Genomic DNA, 25,473 nt, shown 5'->3' on the forward strand with positions numbered 1-25,473 from the left:
TAACGGCACAAGTTCTCTCGTGTCCCGCGGAAACAAGCCGTCCGCCGCGGGGCTGCCATTTTATGGGCGAGTGCGTACCCACATTCCCGCGCGGGTTTCCCTGTGTAAACCATTCCCATCCCCGCTCTAAAAATATTTATTGCCGGCAGTGTGTGAAGGAGCGCCGCTGTAGAATGTACCCGTGCACGGCTCCCGACGGCGACGGCGGCGAACGTCACTCCGCCAAGATAGTTGACAGTCACCTGGAAGTAGCGTCTGGCGCTGCCATCATGCTCAAGTATCACTAGTGTCAGCCTTTGACGTTAAAAGGAGAAACAAAAGTCGTAAAATTAGTATCGTCGGATATAGACTACGTCACCGGGTCGAGATTAACATGCTAGATAGCAAAATGCTTCCGAGTTAGCTCGCAGGTGACGCTCCAAAGCTGTGACACGCAGAGAGCAAACTCTTCTCTACCTGAACTGGATGTCGAACTGCAGCTATCAGAGGCTGCCGGCGGAAGATTATCGTACTTTGTTTCTTGGCTAACTGTATCAAGGTAGCCATGAAGTGTCGCTAGGATGCAAAAGAAAGTACTGTCCTATTCTGTGCTTACGTGACTCCGTTACATCAGGTAATTCACGTTTTTATACAGTGAAGAGCCAAAGAAACTCGTACCCCTGCCTACTGTCGTGTAGGGTCCCCGCGAGCACAGAGAAGTGCTGCAACACGACGTGGCATGGACTCGACTAACGTCTCAAGTAGTGCTAGAATGAAATGATACCATGAATCCAGCAGGGGTGTCCATAAAGGCGTAGCAGTACTAGGGGGTGGAGATCTCTTCTGAACAGCACGTTGCAAGGCATCCCAGATATGCTCAATAATGTTCATCTCTGGAGAGTTCGGTGGCCAGCGGAAGTGTTTAAATTCAAAAGAGTGTTCCTGGAACCACTCTGTAGCAATTCTGGACGTGTGGGGTGTCACATTGTCCTGCTAGAATTACCGAAGTCCGTCGTAATGCACAATCGACATGAATGGAAGCAGGTGATCAGACAGGATGCTTACGTACGTGTCAGCTCTCAGAGTAGTATCTAAATATATCAGGAGTCCCATATCACTCCAACTGCACGCGCAACACACCATTACAGAGCCTCCACCAGTTTGAAATGTCCCCTGCTGACATGCCGAGTCTGTGTATTCAAGAGGATGTCTCTATACCCGCACACGTCCATCCGATCGATACAATTTGAAACGAGACTCGTCCGACCAGGCAACATGTTTCTAGTCGTCAATAATCCAATGTGAGCCGGCCAGAGTGACCGAGCGGTTCTAGGCGCTACAGTCTGGAATCGCGCGACCGCTACGGTCGCAGGTTCGAACCCTGCCTCGGGAATGAAAGTGTGTAATATCCTTAGGATAGTTAGGTTTAAGTAGTTCTAAGTTCTAGGGGACTGATGACCTCAGCATTTAAGTCCCATAGTGCTCAGAGCCATTTGAATAATCCAATGTCTTGTGTTGACGGGCCTAGGCGAGGCGTAAAGCATTGTCCGTGCAGTCTTCAAAGGTACATGAGTGGGCATTGGGTCCGAAAGCCCATATCGATGATGTTTTATTGAACGGTTCGCATGCTGACACTTGTTGATAGCCCAGGACTGAAATCTGCCAAAATCTGCGGGAGGGTTGCAGTTCTGTCACGTTAAACGATTCTCTTCAGCCGTCGTTGGTCCCATTCTTGCAGGATCTTTTTTCCGGCTGCAGCGATGTTGGAGATTCGATATTTTACCGGATTTCTGATGGTTCAAATGGTTCAAATGGCTCTGAGCACTATGGGACTCAACATCTTATGTCATAAGTCCCCTAGAACTTAGAACTACTTAAACCTAACTAGCCTAAGGACATCACACACACCCATGCCCGAGGCAGGATTCGAACCTGCGACCGTAGCAGTCCCGCGGTTCCGGACTGCAGCGCCAGAACCGCACGGCCACCGCGGCCGGCCCGGATTTCTGATATTCACGGTACACTCGTGAAATGGTCGTACGGGGAAGTCCATACTTCATCGCTACCTCGGAGATACTGTGTCCCATCGCTCGTGCGCCGACTATGACATCACGTTCAATCTCACTTAAATCTTGATAACCTGCCATTGTAGCAGCAGTAACCGATCTGACAACTGCGCCAGTCTCTTGTCTTATACAGGCGTTGCCGAATGCAGCGTCGTTTTCTACCTGTTTACATAGCTCTGTATTTCAATATGCATGCCTATACCAGTTTCTTTTTCGCTTTATTGCAGAAGACCAAAACGAACTGCTTCAGAACTAGTGCAAAAGAACCGGCGTTTCTGCGAACGGTGAATAGAAAATTGATTCTGCCTTGCATTCATTTGCGCTTTATCCATTAATTTCGTTGTCGAGCAGAACGGCATAATGATATACAGTAAAAATAGATAAATCAGATACTATATAAGGTTGGCCATAAATCGGTTAACAGTCGAGGTGGCCCAGTGGTTAGCACACTGGACTCGCATTCGGGAGGACGAAGTTTCAAACACTTGTCCGGCCGTCTTGATTTAGGTTATCGGTGATTTCTCTAAATCGCTTCAGGCAAATTCCGCGATGGTTCCTTTGAAAGTGCACAGCTGACTTCCTTCCCCGTCCTTCGCAAATCCGATGGGACCAACGACCTTGCTGTTTGGTCCCCTCCCCCAAATCAACCAATCAACCATAAATCAGTTGCCATGAGCAATCCTTAGACCTTGTTTTCCCTAGCGTAGTAGTATTCAGTTGTGCACTTGACCAGTGCGTCGCACCGATAAGTCAGTTGGTACTAGCAATTCCAGGTTTGCTGTTATTTGAGAAACAGTGAGTAGAATGTTACGTACATAACAGCCTATACTTGTTTGGGAAGCATGGTGGTGAAGTGACCAGAATTACAGCTTTGTTTGTGATTTACTTTGGAACTTTAGCCACATACCCAGTCTCCTATCTCAACAAGATACTCTCATGTTAAATTTGATATATGAAGAGACTGGATCGGTAACAGACCTTCCTCGTTCAGCGGTGCCAAAATCTGTTACTCCACAAGAGAACCTTAATATTGACGTGCATTATTTTGTGCCGTCACCGACTAAACCTTACAGCCAAGTGTACAAGGAGTAGGAGATAGCAAGAACAAGCCTACGAAGGAAAAAAGCTGAAATTATTTCTAGGCCTAAGTGAAGATGCTGCAAGTTGTCCACAGTCCGACAAGAAGCCGATCCCAATTTTTACAACAGCTGAAGAATTATATTAATTGGTCAGGAACTGGTTAGGAGCTTCTTAGGCCTTCTTCAGGTGGCCTAAGGAGTCGAAACATGGTTCGTGCTCAAATAAATATAATTTTGAAGAACGTCAGGAAGTATTTTCCTATTTGAGGAATTCAAGGAGAGGAATTCGTGGCGGGCCGCATAAAACACGCCAGAATACTGATGAATCAAGAAAAAAAATTTTATTTAATTTTTTTTAATATTATTGCACCAAATGCATTATTCACAACTGCCTTATGGCTCACCTTGTTTTTACCAAATCTACAATTAAGTGTAATTTGTAAAATGAGGTGTTCCGAAAAATGTAGTCGCCTGTTGAAAAAAATTGGCATCGTTGCCTCAGTTATGTCATTAAAGACAATAAGAAGTATGAATGACCTTCCCAAGTAGTTCTTAAGCAGATTGTGGCATTGAGATGTGTAAGAACATCTACTTCTCAGTGTAAAGGGAAATATGTATTTACATACTTGGTATGTAAATCTCTAAATAATGCATCGTCTTCTCGTTTAAGTTTTCCTTATTTTGTGCGTTAACATCTCTGCGGTGGCATGTTCGATTTTATAAAACAATCTGAAGGTTTCTGCGTTTCCTGGTCAGGTAAATACATATGTAAGCGATGCAACTTTGTCAAGAACAAATATGGGATATTCTCCTGAGAGAATAAATATTTGACAATGATATAATCCAATAAAGTAATGATTATAATTTCAAAGGAAGCAGGTGCTTACAGTTGTGAATCATCAGTTTAATAAGTCATGGTTCCAAAATACTGACATGAACTATTTACAGAAGAATGAAAAACTGGTAAATGCCAATCTCTGGGAAGATCAGTTTGGTACTGGAGAAATGCAGTAAGACGCGAGCCAACACAGACCCAACAACTTATCATAGAAGACTGGTTAAAGCAGTTTACAGCATTTTGATAGTCTTCACTGGAATACACTCTTTGAAATTCTGAAGGTGGCGTGGATAAAATATAGAGAGACGAAGTGTATATACAGTTTATAGAGGAACTAGGCGGCAGTCGTGAGAGTCGAAGGACATGAAAGGGAAGCAGTGGTTGATATGGAAGTGAGACACGGTTGTAGCCTAACTACTATGTTATTCAAGCTGTACATTGTGCAAGGGGAGGGGAAATTTGGAAAAGAAGGTGAAGTTCGTGGAGAAGAAATAAAAACTTTGAATCCTGCCTATGACAGTGTAATTCTGTGAGAGACAGAAAACGACTCGGAAGAGCAGTTCTGCGGAATGGACAGCAAAATAGCTGATGGTTGCCGATATAGAGAGGAGATAAACTACAGACTGGCTACAGCAGGGAAATCATTTCCGAAAAAGAGGAATTTATTAACACTGAATATAAATTTGAGTGTATGGAAGTCTTTATTGAAGGTACTTGCCTGGAGTGTAGCCTTGTACGGAAGTGAAACGTGGATAATAAGCAGCTCAGTATACTGAAGGTTCGATGGGTGCGTAACTAATGCAGAGGTGATGAATAGAATTGTGGAGAAAAGAGGTTAATGGCATATCATGAGTAAAAGACAGGATCGTTTTATAGGAAACATTCCGAGTCATCAGAGAATATTCTATACTGGCAAAAATTGTATACGGAGACCAAAGGATGAATGCAGTAAGCAGGTTGAAATGAATGTACGTTGCAGTAGCTATACAGAGATGAAGAGGCTTGCACAGGATAAAGCAGAGTGGGAGAGCTGCCTCAAGCCAGTCTTCGGGCTGAAGACCACATCATAATCCAGTTAAAGTGCGGTGTAACTGGAAAACGCTTCCAGTAATCACTGTTACCGTCTAATGATGGGTTGCTCCTGTGTCGTCGCTTACACGCTAGCCGTGGAATACAAATTGCTACTTCCTATTCCATTGCGCCTCTTGAAGAAGTTTTTCAGTGGTCCAATCTAGGTCTTCGCCGTCTTCTCTCATTACGTCAAGCAGTATGTTAAAATACTTTCCTATCTTGCTCAAGTCGTGCTCTTTTCTCGCGAAGCCGTAACTATTGGCTCCAATGGTGCCGAACACATTACTATAGTGAGCGCTACGATGGACGAAGATTTACTCACCGCTGAATGCATCCGGTATGCTAATTTTCTCGTGGTATCGCTTTTCTAATGTGTTGGTAAGCTTGGGAAAAATTTGTGTGAGTAGCAGAATGCATTCATATATTTCAGACCCTACAGTTCCGCGCTTGTGAGGAGAAGTGAGAAACAAATCGCAACGAGCAAATTATATTCTTAAAATCTTTGCGGTAGTAATACTGTTTTTGATCTCAAGTGCATTATTTGTGGACCAGACCACAAAATTTAATTTTGGCTTCAACAAGGGATATATAATGTCCGAGTGTAGTTTCTCATTAAAATCGCTCGTCCTCTTCCTTCGTTGGCTGTCATTTTAGAGCAGTAGTATAACGCAAGTGTCCAATGCAGTCTTACTGTGAAAAATTATTCGAAATCAAAAGATAGTCAGCTTGTTCGACGACTGATTCAGCATACTGTGCTTTCTACTCCACAAACTTTGTTTTCGGGTTTTACTTTGGCTTTAGTCATCGAATGAGAAACCTAAGTAGATAACTGTTTATTCGGTAACATGTCACCTGTTTCGTCAGATAATACTGCAAAACCCGTAAATCTGTAGTACTATTTCTTATAGCCCCCTAATAGTTTCACTACTTAAGCACTCCGTCGTCAGGTCACAAGTGGCTCATCGGGACCATCCGACCGCCGCGTCGTCTTCAGTTGAGGATGCGGATAGGAGGGGCGTGTGGTCAGCACACCGCTCTCCCGGTCGTCATGATGGTTTTCTTTGACCGGAGCCGCTACTATTCGGTCAAGTAGCTCCTCAATTGGCATAACGAGGCTGAGTGCACCCCGAAAAATGGCAACAGTACATGGGGCCTGGATGGTGACCCATCCAAGTGCCGGCCACGCCCGACAGCGCTTAACTTCGGTGATCTCACGAGAACCGGTGTATCCACTGCGGCAAGGCCGTTGCCCTTCACTACTTAAGGCAGGTGATTAAAACTGTAATACCATGAAGGAGGTATGCAACAAATGTCCGCCGCATGGGGTAGCCGCGGGGTCATGGGCGCCTGGCGGAGTTTCGGGTCCTCCTTCGGGCATGAGTGTGTGTGTTGTTCTTAGCGTTAAGTTAGTTTGAGTTAGATTAAGTAGTGTGTAATCCTAGGGACCGATGACCTCAGAAGTTTGGTTCCTTAGGAATTCACACACATTTGAGCGGCCCCTCCCGCCGGAGGTTCGAGTGTTCCCTCGGGCATGTGTGTGTGTGTGTGTGTGTGTGTGTGTGTGTGTGTGTGTGTGTGGGTGGGTGGGTGGGTGGGTGTTGTTTTTAGCATGAGTTAATTTAAGTAGTGTGTAAGTCTACGGACCGATGACCTCAGCAGTTTCGTTTCTTAGGAATTCACACACACACAACAAACGTCTAAATAGAATTAAATGGAGGTTTTGGTCGAGAGACACGAAAAATGAGTGAAGCTTAGAATTTTTTCATATATGAACTGTTTTTATTAAAATGGGGGTTTATCAGTTTTTTATACATGCATCCTTGTGGTAAACAAAAATTATCTCATACTAAATTAAAAATGGCGGCTGGAGCCCCCGTCAAAGTGTGCGCCTCGCGACGCAACCTGGTTAGCACGAAGCGTTGTACAGACTCATGGCTGTTTCTGGAACCAATAAAAATAGAATATATTCAAATTAGAATGAATTTGGGGGCCATCACAATGAAAAATACTTCGATAAAAAGTCAACTATTTGAATAATTTGTCAATTTCTTGCAATGATTTTTTGAGTTCACACGTTTAAAAAAATATTTAAAATTTTAATATAAATAGCTCGCACTAAGGCTCCCTAAATGTAATTACCTTTCTTTTCAAAAATGAAACTAATCTCTTGGTCTGTCAAGCTCTAGAGCCCATCGCGCTCTGAAAAAATTTGGTTCGAGAAAAAAGCAGTTTAAGTCATGAGTAACAAAAAAATATTGTTCCAAAACTTACGGTTACCATAAGACCCGGGGTCCATAGAGGCATACTTTCTCTTCCTCAAACATGCTCTATTCTGAATCTGGTGCCGTTTTTTTTTTTTTTTTCAGTATGGACTCTTTTAACAAACTGAGTCATTCCCTGCTCCGATTCGACCAATTGTTTCCTATCAGACAATTTTTTTCTGTTCTTCCCTCTGACTAGTTCGTGGTCTTATAAATAGATTAATATGGTTCGCTAAATATAACTGAACCAAAGCAAGAACGAAATTTCTAGTCAACAAGAGCTCTAAAGCGCATATATTACGTAGAAGAGATGTGTTCCACACTACCGAAAATGAACAAGTGCTCATCTTAAAGTAGGCATTTTAGACCCCATGTCTACTAAACTTCTTGTTTTGGTCAATACTTTCTCCTCCAAAAATATGGAGAGCAAAGAACTTGCATTAGAAGAGGTCTGTTACATGGTATCTGCTGCGAAAACGGCTACCACAAAAACATCATTTATTTGTTGTTTGTGTAGTATGTTCAGAACAGCATTTATTTATCGCTTGTTTATTATATTATTATTGTATTGCTCGTAGAATAGCAACGCACAAGCGAAATCCGTAACCGCTGATAAGAATAGCTCCGACTTGAGAGTCTGACCCAAACAGACGGAGAGTTCAGTGTGGTTGTTGCCTGGCTAGCAGCCAGTTAGGATCTCCTTATGTTTATGAACATACACTACTGGCCATTAAAATTGCTACACCAAAACGAAATGCAGATGATAAACGGGTACTCATTGGACAAATATATTATGCTAGAACTGACATGTGATTACATTTTCAGGCAATTTAGGTACATAGATCATGAGAAATCAGTACCCAGAACAACCACCTGTGGACGTAATAACGGCCTTCATACGCCTGGGCATTGAATCAAACAGAGCTTGGATGGCGTGTACAGGTACAGCTGCCTATGCAGCTTCAAGACGATACCACAGTTCATCAAGAGTAGTGACTGGCGTATTGTGACGAGCCAGTTGCTCGGCCACCATTGACCAGATGTTTTCAATTGGTGAGAGATTTGGAGAATGTGCTGACCAGGGCAGCAGTCGAACATTTTCTTTATCCAGAAAGGCCCGCACAGGACCTGCAACATGCGGCCGTGCATTATCCTGCTCAAATGTAGGGTTTTGCAAGAATCGAATGAAGGGTAGAACCACGGGTCGTAACACATCTGAAATGTAACATTCACTGTGCAAAGTGCCGTCAATGCAAACAAGAGGTGACCGAGACGGGTAACCAATGGCACCCCATACCATCACGCCGGCTGATACGCCTGACATTTTGGCATTCGTGCACCCAGGTTCGTCGTTGAGTACACCATCGCAGGCGCTCCTGTCCGTAATGCAGCGTCAAGGGTAACCGTATGCACGGTCTCCGAGCTGATAGTCCATGCTGCTGCAAACGTCGTCGAACTGTTCGTGCAGATGGTTGTTGTCTTGCAAACGTCCCCATCTGTTGACTTAGGGATCTAGACGTGGCTGCACGATCCGTTACAGCCATGCGGAAAAGATGCCTGTCATCTCGACTGATAGTGATACGAGGCCGTTGGGATCCAGCACGGCGTTCCGTATTACCCTCCTGAACCCACCGATTCCATATTCTACTAACAATCAATGGATCTCGACCAACGCGAACAGCAATTTCGCGATACGATAAACGGCAATCGCGATAGGCTACAATCCGACCTTTATCAAAGTCGGAAACGTGATGGTACGCATTTCTCCTCCTTACACGAGGCACCACAACAACATTTCACCAGGCAACGCCGGTCAACTGCAGTTTGTGTATGAGAAATAGGTTGGAAACTTTCCTCATGTGAGCACGTTGTAGGTGTCGCCACCGGCGCCAAACTTGTGTGAATGCTCTGAAAAGCTAATCATTTGCATATCACAGCAACTTCTTCCTAACGGTTACATTTCGCATCTGTAGCACGTCATCCGCGTGGTGTATCAAGTTTAATGGCCAGTACTGTAATTAAAACTCATATAGGATATTTATTAATCGTAGTATAGCACACAGACGTAACTGTCACGAGGCCGTTCTGAAGAGTAATGCGTCCGAAATTTTTTATGTGAACATTCTTAAAGTTTGTTAAATAAATCAGACGTTGTTAACTTTCTACATCTTTATTCTTTATGTCTCCATCTGCCAGAAGAGGGACCCCGAATTATAGCGTATAACATGGAGGTGTGGAACCTAACTATGTCGGTGCGCAGTGACGGTGTGCAGTCATCGAATTTCGAATTCGAAGAATTCGTCCACACGTGGAGCACCCTCTCCATTAGCTTGAGGACGCCAGACCACACAAGTGCGCCGCAACGTCTGCAACACTGTCATCGACTTGGGTTGGCCTCATTTGATTTTCATTAGTTTAAAAAACACCTTCTGGGACATTACTTTGATAGTGATGAAGCGGTGGAAGGAGGGGTGAGGTTGTGGCGCCGTCATCACAGCCAAACATATTACAGTGACAGCTTCAACAAATTGGTCTCTCGTTGGGAGAAATGTGTTGCCAGGGTAACCAGTTTGGAGACTAAAGAGTTAGAACGTTAATAAAGTGTGTTTTATTTGAAAATTCTTAAGACTTTTTACATACAAAATACGGAGGTATTACTTCTCAGCATGCCCTCGTCTTTTGTAAAATGATAATTTCATTCAAATTCATAGAACATTACATCGACAAGGCTAAAATACTAGGTTAGTACGTAAGTCCGCAGCATTTTTGTTTTTCATCTTGGTATTCCGATTGCTATGGGTTTATTTCTCGATTTTCATTTTTTGTTTGCAGTTTACTGTTGCTATTTGAGTTTACAAATTGTTATTTGGAGATAGCGAGTGGAATTGTGGTCCCAAGAAAATGGAGTGAAAAGCCGAAAATTCGAAACATTTCCGACATATTCTTCTGTGTGAATTCAGTAGAGGACTGACAGCAGCGGAGGAACCAAGAAATTTTTCCGCCGTGTGTGGAGAAAATGCCACTGGATAGAGCACGGCAGGAAAATTATTTTCTCGTCTTAACGATGATCGTTTTGACATCAGTGACTCTCCACGTTCAGGAAGACTTCAGGGTATGATGAAGACACACGTAAGTGTACTCGAGAACTGCGAAAAAATGATAAACATTCCACCATCGTGCGACATCTGCACGCGGTGAGGAAGGTTCAAAAATCGAGTGTAGGGGTACCGCATGCTCTAAGCCAAAATCACGAAAATCTGCCGTATGTGCATCACGGCTTGGTTGTCATCAATTAGCTCGCGCCGGCCGGTGTGGCCGAGCGGTTCTAGGCGCTTCAGTCTGGAACCGCGCGGCTGCTACGGTCGCAGGTTCGAATCCTGCCTCGGGCATGGATGTGTGTGATGTCCTTAGGTTATTTAAGTAGTTCTAAGCTCTAGGGGACTGATGACCTTAGATGTTAAGTCCCATAGTGCTCAGAGCCATTTTTTGAATTAGCTCGCGAACAACACCGACGATTCCCATCCCGTATCGTTACTGGTGACGAGATATGGTGACTTGATGCAAACGAAAGGGAAATAAAGCATCAACTCCTCATACAAAGACCTCCGTGCGTCCACAAAAGGTAATGTTCTGCACTTGGTGGAACAGCGACGAGGGGACTTATGACCTCAGATGTTAAGTCCCGTAGTGCTCAGAGCCATTTGAACCATTTGAACAGCGACGTTGTGGTGTACTACGTATTGCTTCCCCGATGTGAAACCATCACAATAACTGAGACGCCTTTGAGACGTTGCCCAAGGAACAACGACCAGGAAGAGTTCGTAAAGTGATGCTGCACCACGATAACTCCCGCCGGCATTCTGCTTGACTGACAACAAACACTGTACAGGAGTTGGGTTAGGGAGTCATTCTACACCTCCCCCTTATTCACCCGATCTTTTTCACCTTTTACCCGGTCTGTCGAAGAACCTTCACGGAATTTCCCTACCGGATGAAAATGCGCTCCGAACATGGCTGGACGAATTCTTCGCCTCAAAGCCACGTGATTTCTACAGTCGTGGAACCGAAAAGTTACCCCAGCACTGGCAGACGTTGTAAATAGCGAAAGAGAATATCTTATTGATGACTGAAGTCTTTGTTATATGTATGAAAAAACGCTGCGAACGGATGCACCAATCCAATATACTAGTGTTCGCCACTCAGTTTGTAACGTTTAATAATAAATCCAGAGATTTTCTAGCATGGTCGCAGAAATTTTGTGACGACAGTGATGCTAGCCGCGGTTTTGGTTAAAGTTGAATTATAGCTAGGTGAGCGGGAGTTTTACAACTTCGAATCTAGTGGAACGCAATGCCTGCGCCTCCCACGTGAGTCAGTGCGACAGCTGTAACGATTTCGACGTAGACGAAACGCCGAGCCCTACCCGTCCCTCTTCCTTGCTGCTGAGTTAATGGCACAGTAGGAGAGATCGCCCCGGCCGCCACTTTAACAAGTGCTGCCCTCTAGGGGAGAGGAGCGTGTCGCGCAGAGCAGCGCGGTGGCAAGTGCAGCGCGCACCGCCTAATGGAGGCGCACTTTGGCCATTTAGGGCGGGGCCGCTCATTAGAGCAGCGGTGACAAGCGGAGGCAGCCGGCCCCCGCCCGCCGCTGCCCTTAACGACGCTTTGTTTGTTAATTGCCATCAGCGGAGGCCCGCCACGGCAAATATCTTGCCGCCAGCGCCGGCAAAAACGAAACAAAAAAATCTGGCCGGCTAACGTCGCTTTTTGCGCCGAGATTGATCTGTGTCGGGCGGGCGGGCGGCCAGATCGGCCGCGGCCAGCTCCATAAGGAGCGCAGAGCGCAGGCGCGTTTTTGCGGCGCGGCCGGCTTAATTGCTGGCCGGACAGTCGGTCGCCCGCGTCGACAAAGGCTCGTGCGCGGCCGCGACAGCTTCAATGGGCGCGGGTCACGGCCGCGGACACCCTCATTGTGTCCGCCCTGCACGCAGGCGAATGTGGGGCGGCGTCCAGAGCGGCCAAGAAAAACCAGCACCGCCGTCGATGGAGGGCGGCAGATTCAGCAGCCGCTCCAGTGTGGACACCTGTAGCAATTTCCGGTGGACGGTGTCTACCCAGACCAATCGACCTCAGGACTGCCCATTACACAGATCGGATATTTTTGTGTCCCGCGGTATGCAAGCAATCACTGCCCGCTACACGAGCCCTACGAGAGTCTAGCAAACCGGGACCTGAATTCGAGTCCACAACCACTGGACTCCGACGCATTAGCTGGAGAACGGAAAGAGTACGTTCAGAGTTAACATAACCGAAAAATTGAGAACGGCATTAATCCATTTTTCTTAGTCATGTCATGTAGGTTGCAGTAGGTACTGGGAGACGAAGAAGCTCGCACAGGATAGAGTAGCATGGAGAGCTGCATCAAACCAGTCTCTGGACTGAAGACCACAACAACGACAACAGTCTCCGTCACGAATTCCTCTCCTGTCCCCAACTCATCACAATATCATAGCGTGGGACTTGCAGCCTACGTCTTCAGTTACCTGTGGATGTATCCCAACCTCTGTTTTCCTCTGCAGTTATGACCGTCTGCAGCTTCCTCTAGTACCACAGAAGTTATTCCGTGATGTCTTAACAGATGTCCCATCATCCTGTCCCTTCCTCTTGCAATATAGCTTTCCTCGCCGATTCTGAAGAGAACCGCTTCATTCCTTACCTTACCCTCTTCTTTTTCTCACGGCATTAGAACCCTGTGTGGGTTTTAGCCTCATCAGCAAGTATCCTCCATTCTGTCCTCTCCAGCGCGGCTCTCCGCCAGCCTCGTACTCTGAGAGATTTTATATCTTCTTCCACGTTATCTATCCATCTATTTTCTGGTGCTCCTCTCTGTCTTCTTCCGGCTGGCCTCTATTCAAAAATCTTTTTAATTCTTCCAGTATCCATCCTGAGGACATGTCCAAGCCAGGCTGTTCTTCTACCTTTTATAATTCTTGCGATGTCAGCTCCTTGTACGAGGCGAGCCAGAAACCATTATTATCCTGAACTGCCCCATAGATCTTGCGCAGCACTCTACGTTCAAATATCCTGAGCTGCTGCTCATCAACACTTGTTAGCGTCCATGTTTCGCATCCGTAGGTTACAACTGGCTGATTATGACCTTTTATAGTTGCAGCTTCAGCTGCCTATTTAAAAACCTAGAGGCCAATAATTTCTTAAACATGTGGAAGCATCTATTACCACTTAAGATGCGTAATTTTATTTCAGTTGACATGGAATTTGTGCTGTTAATATTAGAGCCCAAATAATCAAAGTTCTGCACATGTTCAAAACTGAAACCGTCTGCTGATAGTCTATCCAAGTTATCATCTTTCTTCCTGATGAAATTAATATACTTAGTCTTTGATTCATTTATACGAGGGTCATTCAATAATAAAATAGACAATCTATTACAAAGAAATACTTTTTCTATTTTTCAACATAATCCCCTTAAACATTGATGCACTTGTTCCAAGGGGCTACCAGCTGTTTTATTCCAGCTGCAAAGAACTCTTTATCCTGATGTTCGAACCAATTTCCCACAAACTTTTTCACGTCCTCGTTCTCCTGGAACCTCTTCCCACGTAATACCTCCTTCAGTGCACCAAACAGGTGGAAATCACTAGGTGCTAAGTCAGAACTGTAAGGGGGATGAGACATTACTTCCAAGCCCATTTTGTCGATGGTTTCAAGGGTTAGTTGAACAATATGGGTACGTAAGTTGTCTTGCTGGAGAATCACACCTCTCCTTAGATCCACGACGTCTCTCTCTCATGCCTGGCTTGTTTAAAAGCAAATCCGAGTAGTAACGACTGTTCATTGTATACTTCTCTTCGAGATAATCACAAAAATCTTCACCTTCATCATCCCAAAACACCGTCAACATGACTTTTCCTGCTGATGCTTGGGTTTTGAATTTTTTCTTGACAAGTGAGTTGGTGAGCTTCCCCTCCATGCTTTGTCTTTTTGATTCTGGCTCATAATAGTGAACCCAAGTTTCATCACAAGTTAAAATTTTGTTGAGGAAGTGCTCACCTTCTTTTTCAATACGTTCCTTTACCTCTGTGCACATTCTCAACTTTGTTTCCTTATATAGCCGCGTCAACTCCTTTGGGACCCAACTCACACATGCTTTGCGGTACTTCAGCTTGTTACAAATTATGTTATGAATTGTACCACTACTAACTTGAAACATATCAACTATCATTTCCACAGTCACACAGCGGTCCGCGTGAATAATGTCATCAGTTCGACTTTCAAGTGAGGGAGTTGAAACTGCAACTGGTTGGCCAAAATTGTATTCGTCAGTCACTGAGTCGCGACCATTTTTGAACTGCTCTACCCAGTTGCAAAAATTTTCACGGTTCATTCAGCCTTCACCATAAACGTTAGACTGGTTTGTCGCCTTCAGCAAGAAAAAAAACGAATAACAGAACGTTGTTCAACTAATGTGTACGTTTCAAGCGGACTGGTCTTATTGAAATGTATTTTTGAGGTTACAAACAAAACAATGTTAATACATACGCTGATCAGCCAACTTAAATCCATAAAAGTACCAAACTTGCCCTATTAACAGTTTTTTCCTCAGACCAATTTGTCTCTTTAATTACTGAATGACCCTCGTGGAAATGCCCCTAGGATCTGTGGCTTCCTTCAGCTCACATATTGTCCTCTCTAGTGATACTCTTCTTCTACTAATAATTTGCTACATGGTCAGCATATGCGCATATCTGAGTCGACTTTGTGTCTATGTATCTATATCTGAAGCTTCCGCATGGCTGCTTCAAGATCCAAATTGAAAAGCATTGTAGAGAATGCGTCCCTCGACTGACTCCTTTACTTATGCTAAACCAATTGCTCAGTTGTCAATCCACTCGTACTGCAGCCTTGGAACCAGCCCATGTTGCTTGAATAGGGGAGACATACTTAGATGTCATACCGGACACCAGCAAATCATTTAGAATTTGTGCCTCCTTGAAGTCTACGTAGAGGTTGTGAAGCTCAATGTCATACTCATATGGCTTTTCATGTATTTACTTCAACACAAATATCTGGCCCATTATTGACCTATTATGCCGAAATCCACACTGATGCACATCCAGAATCTCTTCTGCATATGGTGCTAACCTGATGTATATAATACTAGAGGAGATGTTATAGGTTACATTCAGCAGGGTAATTCCTCGGTAATTTGAACAGCATGTATTGTCTCCTTTCTTGTGTACTGACTGAATTACGTTTAAGGTCCATTCTTCTGGGATTCTTTCCTATCAGCTTAATAAGATTGTGGATTCGCTTATAAAGATCAGTTGCCCCATTATTAACAGTTCTGCAGTTATTTCATCAGTTCTTGATGCTTTGTAATTCTTTAGGAAATACACCTTCCCTACTTCCTCCAATGATAGTTCCTCTGTTTCTGGATCTGCTGTATAATAGAATGGCTGCTCATTCCTGGTAGGAAAAATTGTTCAAATGGCTCTGAGCACTATGGGACTTAACTTCTAAGGTCATCAGTCCCCTAGAACTTAGAACTACTTAAACCTAACTAACCTAAGGACATCACACACATCCATGCCCGAGGCAGGATTCGAACCTGCGACCGTAGCGGTCGCGCGGTTCCAGACTGTAGCGCCTAGAAGCGCTCGGCCACCCCGGCCGGCTCCTGGTAGGATTCCCCTCCAAAATTTCCTTGCCGTATCCTCTCCATCTATCCAGAACATCTTGTTTAACTGTCAACGAATTTCCCTCTTTGTCCTTACAAGCAGCTATTTTCGGTCTATATTCTTCAGTTCCTTCTTTAATTTTCTTGTAGAATTTTCTGCTTTCATTCCTTTGGTAGAGCTCCTCTATCTCCTCTACCTTTCTCTTCATGGCTTCCCTTTTTTCTCCTCCTACTTTCCCTTGTCGCCTCTATTCTCTTTTCATTATACAGGGTGTTACAAAAAGGTACGGCCAAACTTTCAGGAAACATTCCTCACACACAAAGAAAGAAAATATGTTATGTGGACATGTGTCCGGAAACGCTTACTTTCCATGTTAGAGCTCATTTTATTACTTCTCTTCAAATCACATTGATCATGGAATGGAAACACACAACAACAGAACGTACCAACGTGACTTCAAACACATTGTTACAGGAAATGTTCAAAATGTCCTCCGTTAGCGAGGATACATACATCCACCCTCCGTCGCATGGAATCCCTGATGCGCTGATGCAGCCCAGGAGAATGGCGTATTGTATCACAGCCGTCCACAATACGAGCACGGAGAGTCTCTACATTTGGTACCGGGGTTGCATAGACAAGAGCTTTCAAATGCCCCCATAAATGAAAGTCAAGAGGGTTCAGGTCAGGAGAGCGTGGAGGCCATGCAATTGGTCCGCCTCTACCAATCCATCGGTCACCGAATCTGTTGTTGAGAAGCGTACGAACACTTCGACTGAAATGTGCAGGAGCTCCATCGTGCATGAACCACATGTTGTGTCGTACTTGCAAAGGCACATGTTCTAGCAGCACAGGTAGAGTATCCCGTATGAAATCATGATAACGTGCTCCATTGAGCGTAGGTGGAAGAACAAAGGGGCCCAATCAAGACATCACCAACAATGCCTGCCCAAACGTTCACAGAAAATCTGTGTTGATGACATGATTGCACAATTGCGTGCGGATGCTCGTCAGCCCACGCATGTTGATTGTGAAAATTTTCAATTTGATCACGTTGGAGTACATACTGAGGAAACTAAAATGAGCTCTAACATGGAAATTAAGCGTTTCCGGACACATGTCCACATAACATCTTTTCTTTATTTGTGTGTGAGGAATGTTTCCAGAAAGTTTGGCCGTACCTTTTTGTAACACCCTGTATAATGCCTCATTTGATTTAGTATTCCGCTGAAGGCATTTCAGCCTTGCTTTCTTTTTCTGTTCCACCGCTGGTCTGCATTCATCATCCTACCATCTTTCATTCCTAAGTCTCCTTGCTTCCTTCAGTATTTCATGCGGCGTTGTTCTCATGGCAGGTTTAATACAGTTAGATTCTTTTTCTACGTCACTTCCACCATCTGTTGTTTGTAACTCCTGTCTCCTCTGATACTCCTGAATAGTAGACCTATCTTTCACTAGTTCTATATTCCGTTTCTTTACTCTGGTACTTCTTACTCTGACAGCCATGGAAATTTTCTGTCTGATTTTGACTCCTACTAGGTAATGACGGCAAGGACGGGCACACTTCACGAGCTTCGCTTACCTGAACAGGCAGACACGTGAGAGCAGCTGGCGATATTGCTCACACAATAGCTTCGCTCATCATAACAAAAGTACTGACATGCGGATGCAGCTGCAGGTAGCATAAGGGAAGGGCAAATAGATATCCAGCTAGCGACCTCTGAATTGTAATAGCCACAGAAGAACTTCACAAAGTTATTAAGAAGTCTGTAGATGCTAAAGGAACTGATGTAGATCATATGAGAGTAGAACAGATTAAACATATTGGCACCAAAACAAGTTCAATGCATGTGTTAGTTTTAGATGTTCATTTCCCACTAACCGACGAACAGAGCCCTAACATGTGCCATAGAAGTTTTCTTACCTTCACATGTACTGATCGTATTGCCCACGATGCAGGAAGAGAGTGAGGTTCTGGGAGGTAGTTCCAGTGTGCTAGATGTATCAGCTGATGATCCACGGAGCGAACAGCGCGATCGAGATGGTCCCGCAGGTTCTGGATTGGGTTTCAATCCAGGGAGTTTGTTAGCTATGGGAGTATGGTAAACTCATCGTGGTGCTCTTCGAACCATGAACGTACACTGTGAGCTGTGAGATACATTGCTTTGTCCAGCTGGTGGTTGCCATTGTGCTGAGGAAAAACGAAGTGCATAGCCCCCAGAGGTAGAAACTAGATGTCACATATAGATATATCCTTGTGATGATTCATTATGCCTTCCGGAATGACGATATCACCCAAAGAATATCCTCTGGCGTGGACCTCTCTCACGATTTTTGCAGCGTATTTGCTTTCAGACGTTTCATGCCATACACGCCAGCGGTTATGTGACCAATGAAGCATAATACGTGATTCATTTGAAAAGGCAAGGCCGGCCGGTGTGGCCGAGCGGTTCTAGGCACTTCAGTCTGGAACCGCGCGACCGCTACGGTCACAGGTTCGAATACTGCCTCGGGCATGGGTGTGTGTGATGTCCTTAGGTTAGTTGGATTTAAGTAGTTCTAAGTTCTAGGGGACTGATGACCTCAGATGTTAAGTCCCATAGTGCTCAGAGCCATTTGAACCAATTTTTTTGAAAAGGAAAAGTGTCCCCATTCAGAGGACGACCAGTTGCGGTATTGGTGAGCAAATTCCAGCTTCGTTGCCGATGATGAGCAGTTAGCATTGGTGCATGAACCAGGCGCTTGCTGCAGAGGCCCATACGCAGTAACATTTGCTGAATGGTCATTGAGGATACACTGTTAGTAACCCCTTGGTTCATCCGGACGGTCAGCTGCTCAACAACACATCTCTATCGTCATCATCTATCATCTATGGCCTATGGTGCACCACAGCTGCGTCGGCGCCGGTTTTGGATAGCACCATTTTGCCATGTACGGTATATTTTAACCATGGCGGCACGTGAATTGCTTACAAACTTAGCCGTTTCGAAAACGCTTCCGTCCTTGGCCCGATATCAATGATCATGTAATCATGCCTTTCTGGAAATCAGATAAATAGCTCCGTTCCCGCATTACTACGATTTCACCTTCTTCCGCGTCCCCCGACATGCATTGCTTTTCCTCCACTGAGTTTCCACTTTCCGTGTGTGAGTTGTTATTGCACGCTGACGTCGAACTTAGGCGGTGGTCAAATGTGACTGGCCCGTGTGTTGGTCACGGTGGTGTACTTCATTACTATTGCCACTATCGGCTTAAACAATGACTGTCCTTATCAGATGGCCTTTCCTTCACCACAGCTGTACCTCGATCACTCCAAAGGACTCATACGTCATCCTCAGCAAGATGGCATCCATCAGCTGGACAATGCAGCGTATCTCACAGCTCACAGTGTACGTTTATGGTTCGAAGAGCACCACGATGAGTTTGGCTTTGTCTTGAGTACCAGTGCACCAATATCCATTCTCATTTGCGATGACGTGTAGTTTCGTGAGGATTTCCGATTTGTACGTATGGTCTTGTTACACGTTTCTTAGTAATGTCGCAGACATGACGCTGCTTGTCAGAGTAGATGAGAGTTTCTCCTGCCGCTTTGCTACCCGCCGTCCGATGTTATGCATGCGGGCGTGGAGACCCCTGCAGTCAAGCATGTGTCACCTGCGTCCCTAAACGGCATGCAGCACTCGGCAGCCCGCATGCGCAGCGACCCGGAGACGTTAAACCCTGAACTGGCGTTGCCGTCCGCATACAGGTCCGCAGAGATCACTGCCAACCATTTCTCCCGGCAACCGCTCCCCTGAAAGGAGCGCCGCCAGGCATAACTGTCGTGTAGACTCGAAACAGCGAGTTAAAGGGATCCTTCTGAGAGCTCGGCCAGCATTCCAAGTGGAAGACCGCCTGTTTTCAAACAGCGCCGGTTTCGTAGTTCCGCTGTAGGTCAAAGAAAACGAAGCGACTTTTTCTGACCTGCAGAACAGACACCGCGAGGAGTGGCATTTTGATCAAACATGCCACTTTATAAGAACTAAATAACAATTATCCCATCTCTGGTGCTCAGTATCGTCCTTCAGTGTCCTTGCTTACTGACTTGTTTTGGCTGTTCTCCATTTTCTAGTGGTACACATTAATAGTATTAATCATATGGAAATTACACATCACTTTCGGAATACAAATAATATATGTAGCTAACATTTATAAAATTTAGCACATCTGTTGAGGTGTCTAAGAAGTCTGAGGATTTTCAGTGGTAAGAATTTTGAGGACACTTTTCAATAGTATATCCGGTACTCTGTCTGGGACAGCGAAAGGCGCATTGTGCAGTGGTAGTTTTTCCCATTTGTATAGTAGGGTCACCACATCTCCCATGGTTCTTCCGGGTCCTGTTGAATGTACTCCATGTCCTTTGGGGCAGATCAAGTTATCATTATTTGTTAATGGCTTGGAGAACGCTATGCAGCTGTCGTGGATTGTCCAAATTTCCTGGAGGCTGAAGTTATCTTCCACCAGTTTATAAGCTGAGCTGTTCAGAGTGCGAGATGTTTGGTGGGGAGTCTGTTGATTCGGATAGTAGGTATGTCTGTTGCTTGTTGCAAATTTTGTTATATCCCCTCTGAAGGCTCGGGACAGTAGCCAGAATACTGGAGTGAACTTGACTGCGCCAGTAGCAATACGCATTGTTTGATTCGGTTGCGTATCTATCAGCTTCGAGTGGCCGCTGTTTATCCATTGAGAACTGCAATATTCTGCTGTTGAGTAGACAAGCTCAAGGAAAAATGACCGCAAGCCCCATGTTGTACTGCGTAACTTTTTAAGGATACTATTTCTTGACCTCAATTTAGCTGTGGTGTTCGACAAATGCAGTATAAAGGACAGTGTTCCGTCAGCTGCAATTCCAAGGTACCGTGGATAATTCTTATTGTGTAGAAGACTGCGCTAGAAAAATGTGTCCAAATCTCGGTTGGCTAGGATATTACTCAGATGAAAGCAAGTGGATTCGACTATGTCAGCATTCGATTGATGTCCCCATTTACGAAAGTATTGTGCCATTGATCTTAGGTCTTTTCCTAATATGTCTTCGCTGATCTCAATTTGTTTGCGCTGTGTTGCTGTCACTCAGTAATCAGCATTCCTGGAATGAGTGGCTGGCTTATCAGCAACAAACTAGCTAAATAGCAGGACTGAACCTTGAGGTAGCCTATTGTTGACAGTCTTCTGGTCACTAGTGATATTGCCTATAACTGCCTGCAAAGCTCTTTCGTTCAATTTATTGTTATGAGGTTGTACTATTCTTCTACTGAGTATTACACAAGTAGCTGATACACTATACCCTGCGACAGTATGTCTATCTGCTGCTGTCTACAGCTTATGATACTGTACGGAGGCAGGGTATTATATACCAGCTGCCCATGTAATAATTTGTTGAACAATAACACAACTTCTTAACAATATGTTGAGTGACACAGCATTCCAGATAATTATAGACAATACCAGTTGTGACCAGAAGACTTTCAACAATGGCCTACCTCAAGGTTTAGTCCTAACTGTCCTACTATCTAGCTTGTGTATTTCATCTGTTTCCGTATGTGTGCTAGTATTGTAATCAATCCAACCACATATACATAAACAGAAGAAACAGTAAATAGGGTTCTTAAAAATATCATTGACTGGTTTCTGCAAATGGCATCACTCTCAATTTTCGAAAGACATAACATATTCACTTCTACACATGCAGGGTTATTACACCAATTATATGTGTAACACATAGTGAAGAAATAATAAATAGAAGGAAACTTCAAAATATTTAGGTATCCATATTGATGAGAATTTAAACTCAATAAAGCACATTTTGGGACTGCTAACACAATTTAATTCAGCCACATTTGCACTTACAATCATTGCAAATCTTGGAGAGAATCAAGTCAGTGAGTTGATGTACACTCCTGGAAATGGAAAAAAGAACACATTGACACCGGTGTGTCAGACCCACCATACTTGCTCCGGACACTGCGAGAGGGCTGTACAAGCAATGATCACACGCACGGCACAGCGGACACACCAGGAACCGCGGTGTTGGCCGTCGAATGGCGCTAGCTGCGCAGCATTTGTGCACCGCCGCCATCAGTGTCAGCCAGTTTGCCGTGGCATACGGAGCTCCATCGCAGTCTTTAACACTGGTAGCATGCCGCGACAGCGTGGACGTGAACCGTATGTGCAGTTGACGGACTTTGAGCGAGGGCGTATAGTGGGCATGCGGGAGGCCGGGTGGACGTACCGCCGAATTGCTCAACACGTGGGGCGTGAGGTCTCCACAGTACATCGATGTTGTCGCCAGTGGTCGGCGGAAGGTGCACGTGCCCGTCGACCTGGGACCGGACCGCAGCGACGCACGGATGCACGCCAAGACCGTAGGATCCTACGCAGTGCCGTAGGGGACCGCACCGCCACTTCCCAGCAAATTAGGGACACTGTTGCTCCTGGGGTATCGGCGAGGACCATTCGCAACCGTCTCCATGAAGCTGGGCTACGGTCCCGCACACCGTTAGGCCGTCTTCCGCTCACGCCCCAACATCGTGCAGCCCGCCTCCAGTGGTGTCGCGACAGGCGTGAATGGAGGGACGAATGGAGACGTGTCGTCTTCAGCGATGAGAGTCGCTTCTGCCTTGGTGCCAATGATGGTCGTATGCGTGTTTGGCGCCGTGCAGGTGAGCGCCACAATCAGGACTGCATACGACCGAGGCACACAGGGCCAACACCCGGCATCATGGTGTGGGGAGCGATCTCCTACACTGGCCGTACACCACTGGTGATCGTCGAGGGGACACTGAATAGTGCACGGTACATCCAAACCGTCATCGAACCCATCGTTCTACCATTCCTAGACCGGCAAGGGAACTTGCTGTTCCAACAGGACAATGCACGTCCGCATGTATCCCGTGCCACCCAACGTGCTCTAGAAGGTGTAAGTCAACTACCCTGGCCAGCAAGATCTCCGGATCTGTCCCCCATTGAGCATGTTTGGGACTGGATGAAGCGTCGTCTCACGCGGTCTGCACGTCCAGCACGAACGCTGGTCCAACTGAGGCGCCAGGTGGAAATGGCATGGCAAGCCGTTCCACAGGACTACATCCAGCATCTCTACGATCGTCTCCATGGGAGAATAGCAGCCTGCATTGCTGCGAAAGGTGGATATACACTGTACTAGTGCCGACATTGTGCATGCTCTGTTGCCTGTGTCTATGTGCCTGTGGTTCTGTCAGTGTGATCATGTGATGTATCTGACCCCAGGAATGTGTCAATAAAGTTTCCCCTTCCTGGGACAATGAATTCACGGTGTTCTTATTTCAATTTCCAGGAGTGTATTTTGCATATTTTCATTCAATAATGTTGTATGGTATAATGTTGTGGGTAACTCATCTTTAAGAAAGAAAGCCTTCATAGTTGAAAACCATGCAGTAAAAATATGTGGTGCCCACCTGCAAACGTCTTGTAGACTTCTTTTTAAGGAATTGGACGTTCATATTGCTGCTTCAAGTACATTTATTCCCTCATGAAGTTTGTTGTAAATAATCGACTGCAGTTCAAAAGGAACAATGATGTACATAATTATAACACCAAATAGGAAAATGGCAGTCATTACTCTACATTAAGGTTGTATTTATCACAAAAAGGGTGTACAATGCAGCATCTAAAATTTTTGATCACTTAAACAATGATACAAAGTCTCTAATACACAGAAAAGTAAAATTTGAAAACAAACTGAAAAAATTTGTCCTTGATAACTCCATCTATGCCGTAGAGTTTCTGTTATTATAATGAGTAAAAGGTGATGGACAAGAATAACTAACTCAAATATAAATAGTTTTTTAAAAAACTTACAAATGATCTGTATACAGCCATATTTACAAATTAACTTGCGATGTGAATGTAAAATGATCTTTCCATGAAAAGTGGTCCATGGAACAAGAAACTAACTAACAAACAAATATAGCAGAGGTCTTTAGCTGTTTCTGGAAGCCAAGGTCTGTTTAAGTTGTCAGTGAAAGTATTTGACAGACACAGTAACAGTTGGGTTGGAATCCCTCCTGTTCGACAGGAATCCTTCCACGTATCACAATACCTATACTGTTATACACCAACCGCTCAAGATATTGTACATACATAACACTCAGAAGGGCAATAGGACGATAACTTTGTGGTTTATTGTTGGGGTTACCTGGTTTTAAGACACCAATCATCTTCGTCTGTTTCATAAGTTGTGGAATGGAACATGTTTCTAGAACGTTGGAGAAAACTTGGGTTAGCCATGTTTTAACCTATTTTCCACAATGCAAAAGGATTTCTGGATGTATACCGTAAAACGTAGAGCTTTATCTGGTTTAATATACTGTAAAGCCGTTGAAACGTCTTCAGGGGTGAATGACAGAGGATGGGCTACGATATCATTATTCTGCCGTCATGGTTCTCATTTCTCACTTCGTTTCTCTGTGTTCGACTTTCATAGTAAAATACAAATAACTAATCGTTGCTTTTAATCTGAATAATCGATGCCTTCGATTTACTACTTCTCTTGGAAATGTGCAATAGATTTAAGAGAGTACTTGGTAGCTAGATCAACGTGGCCTGTTACACATGAATATTTCTCATGGAGAACAGCGATCTGGTAGCAAGCACTTTAAAAATGAACACAAACATTCTTGACCGCAAAAAGATTTGTTTTATGGGAACTGTTTTCGGGCAGTTTTTAACTAGCCTCAGAACATACCGTGATGGCGGTGAATGGGGCCGGTATTGTAACTCCATCAGCTGACGTTCGTAGACTCACCACTTCCGCCCCATTCACCACCACCACCTACCATCACGGTATGAGGTTCTGAGGCTGGTCAAAAACTGCCCGAAAACAGTAACCACAACATAAATATTTTTGTGGGCGAGACTGTGCTTATCCACTTTTAAAGTAACTACACGACTGGCCATTAAAATTGCTACACCAAGAAGAAATGCAGATGGTAAACGGGCATTCATTGGACAAATATATCATACTAAAACAGACATGTGATTACATTTTCAGGCAGTTTGGGTGCATAGATCCTGAGAAATCAGTATCCCAGAACGACCACCTCTGGCCGTAATAACGGCGTTGACACGCCTGGGCATTGAGTCAAACAGAGCTTGGATGGCATGTACAGGTACAGCTGCCCATGCAGCTTCAACACGATACCACAGAGATCTGGAGAATGTGCTGGCCAGGGCGCAGTCGAACATTTTCTGTATCCAGAAAGACCCGTACAGGACCTGCAACATGCGGTCGTGCATTATCCTGCTGAAATGTAGGGTTTCGCAGGGATCGAATGAAGGGTAGAGCCACGGGTCGTAACACATCTGAAGTGTAACGTTCACTGTTCAAAGTGCCGTCAATACGAACAAGCGGTGACTGAGACGTGTAACCAATGGCACCCCATACCACCACGCCGGCTGATACGCCAGT

The 25,473-nt window shown here is 44.8% G+C and overlaps 1 protein-coding gene and 1 pseudogene across 1 annotated transcript in view; both read right to left on the reverse strand.

Moving 5' to 3' along the window:
- LOC126252375 (zygotic gap protein knirps-like) overlaps nt 1-25,473 on the reverse strand; it is a 421,698-nt gene that overhangs the window by 307,982 nt on the left and 88,243 nt on the right. The window lies entirely within an intron of this gene.
- LOC126254857 (5S ribosomal RNA) lies at nt 6,168-6,284 on the reverse strand (annotated as a pseudogene).

This window comes from Schistocerca nitens, chromosome 4 (assembly GCF_023898315.1).
Source record: "Schistocerca nitens isolate TAMUIC-IGC-003100 chromosome 4, iqSchNite1.1, whole genome shotgun sequence".
Classification (NCBI taxonomy): domain Eukaryota; kingdom Metazoa; phylum Arthropoda; class Insecta; order Orthoptera; family Acrididae; genus Schistocerca; species Schistocerca nitens.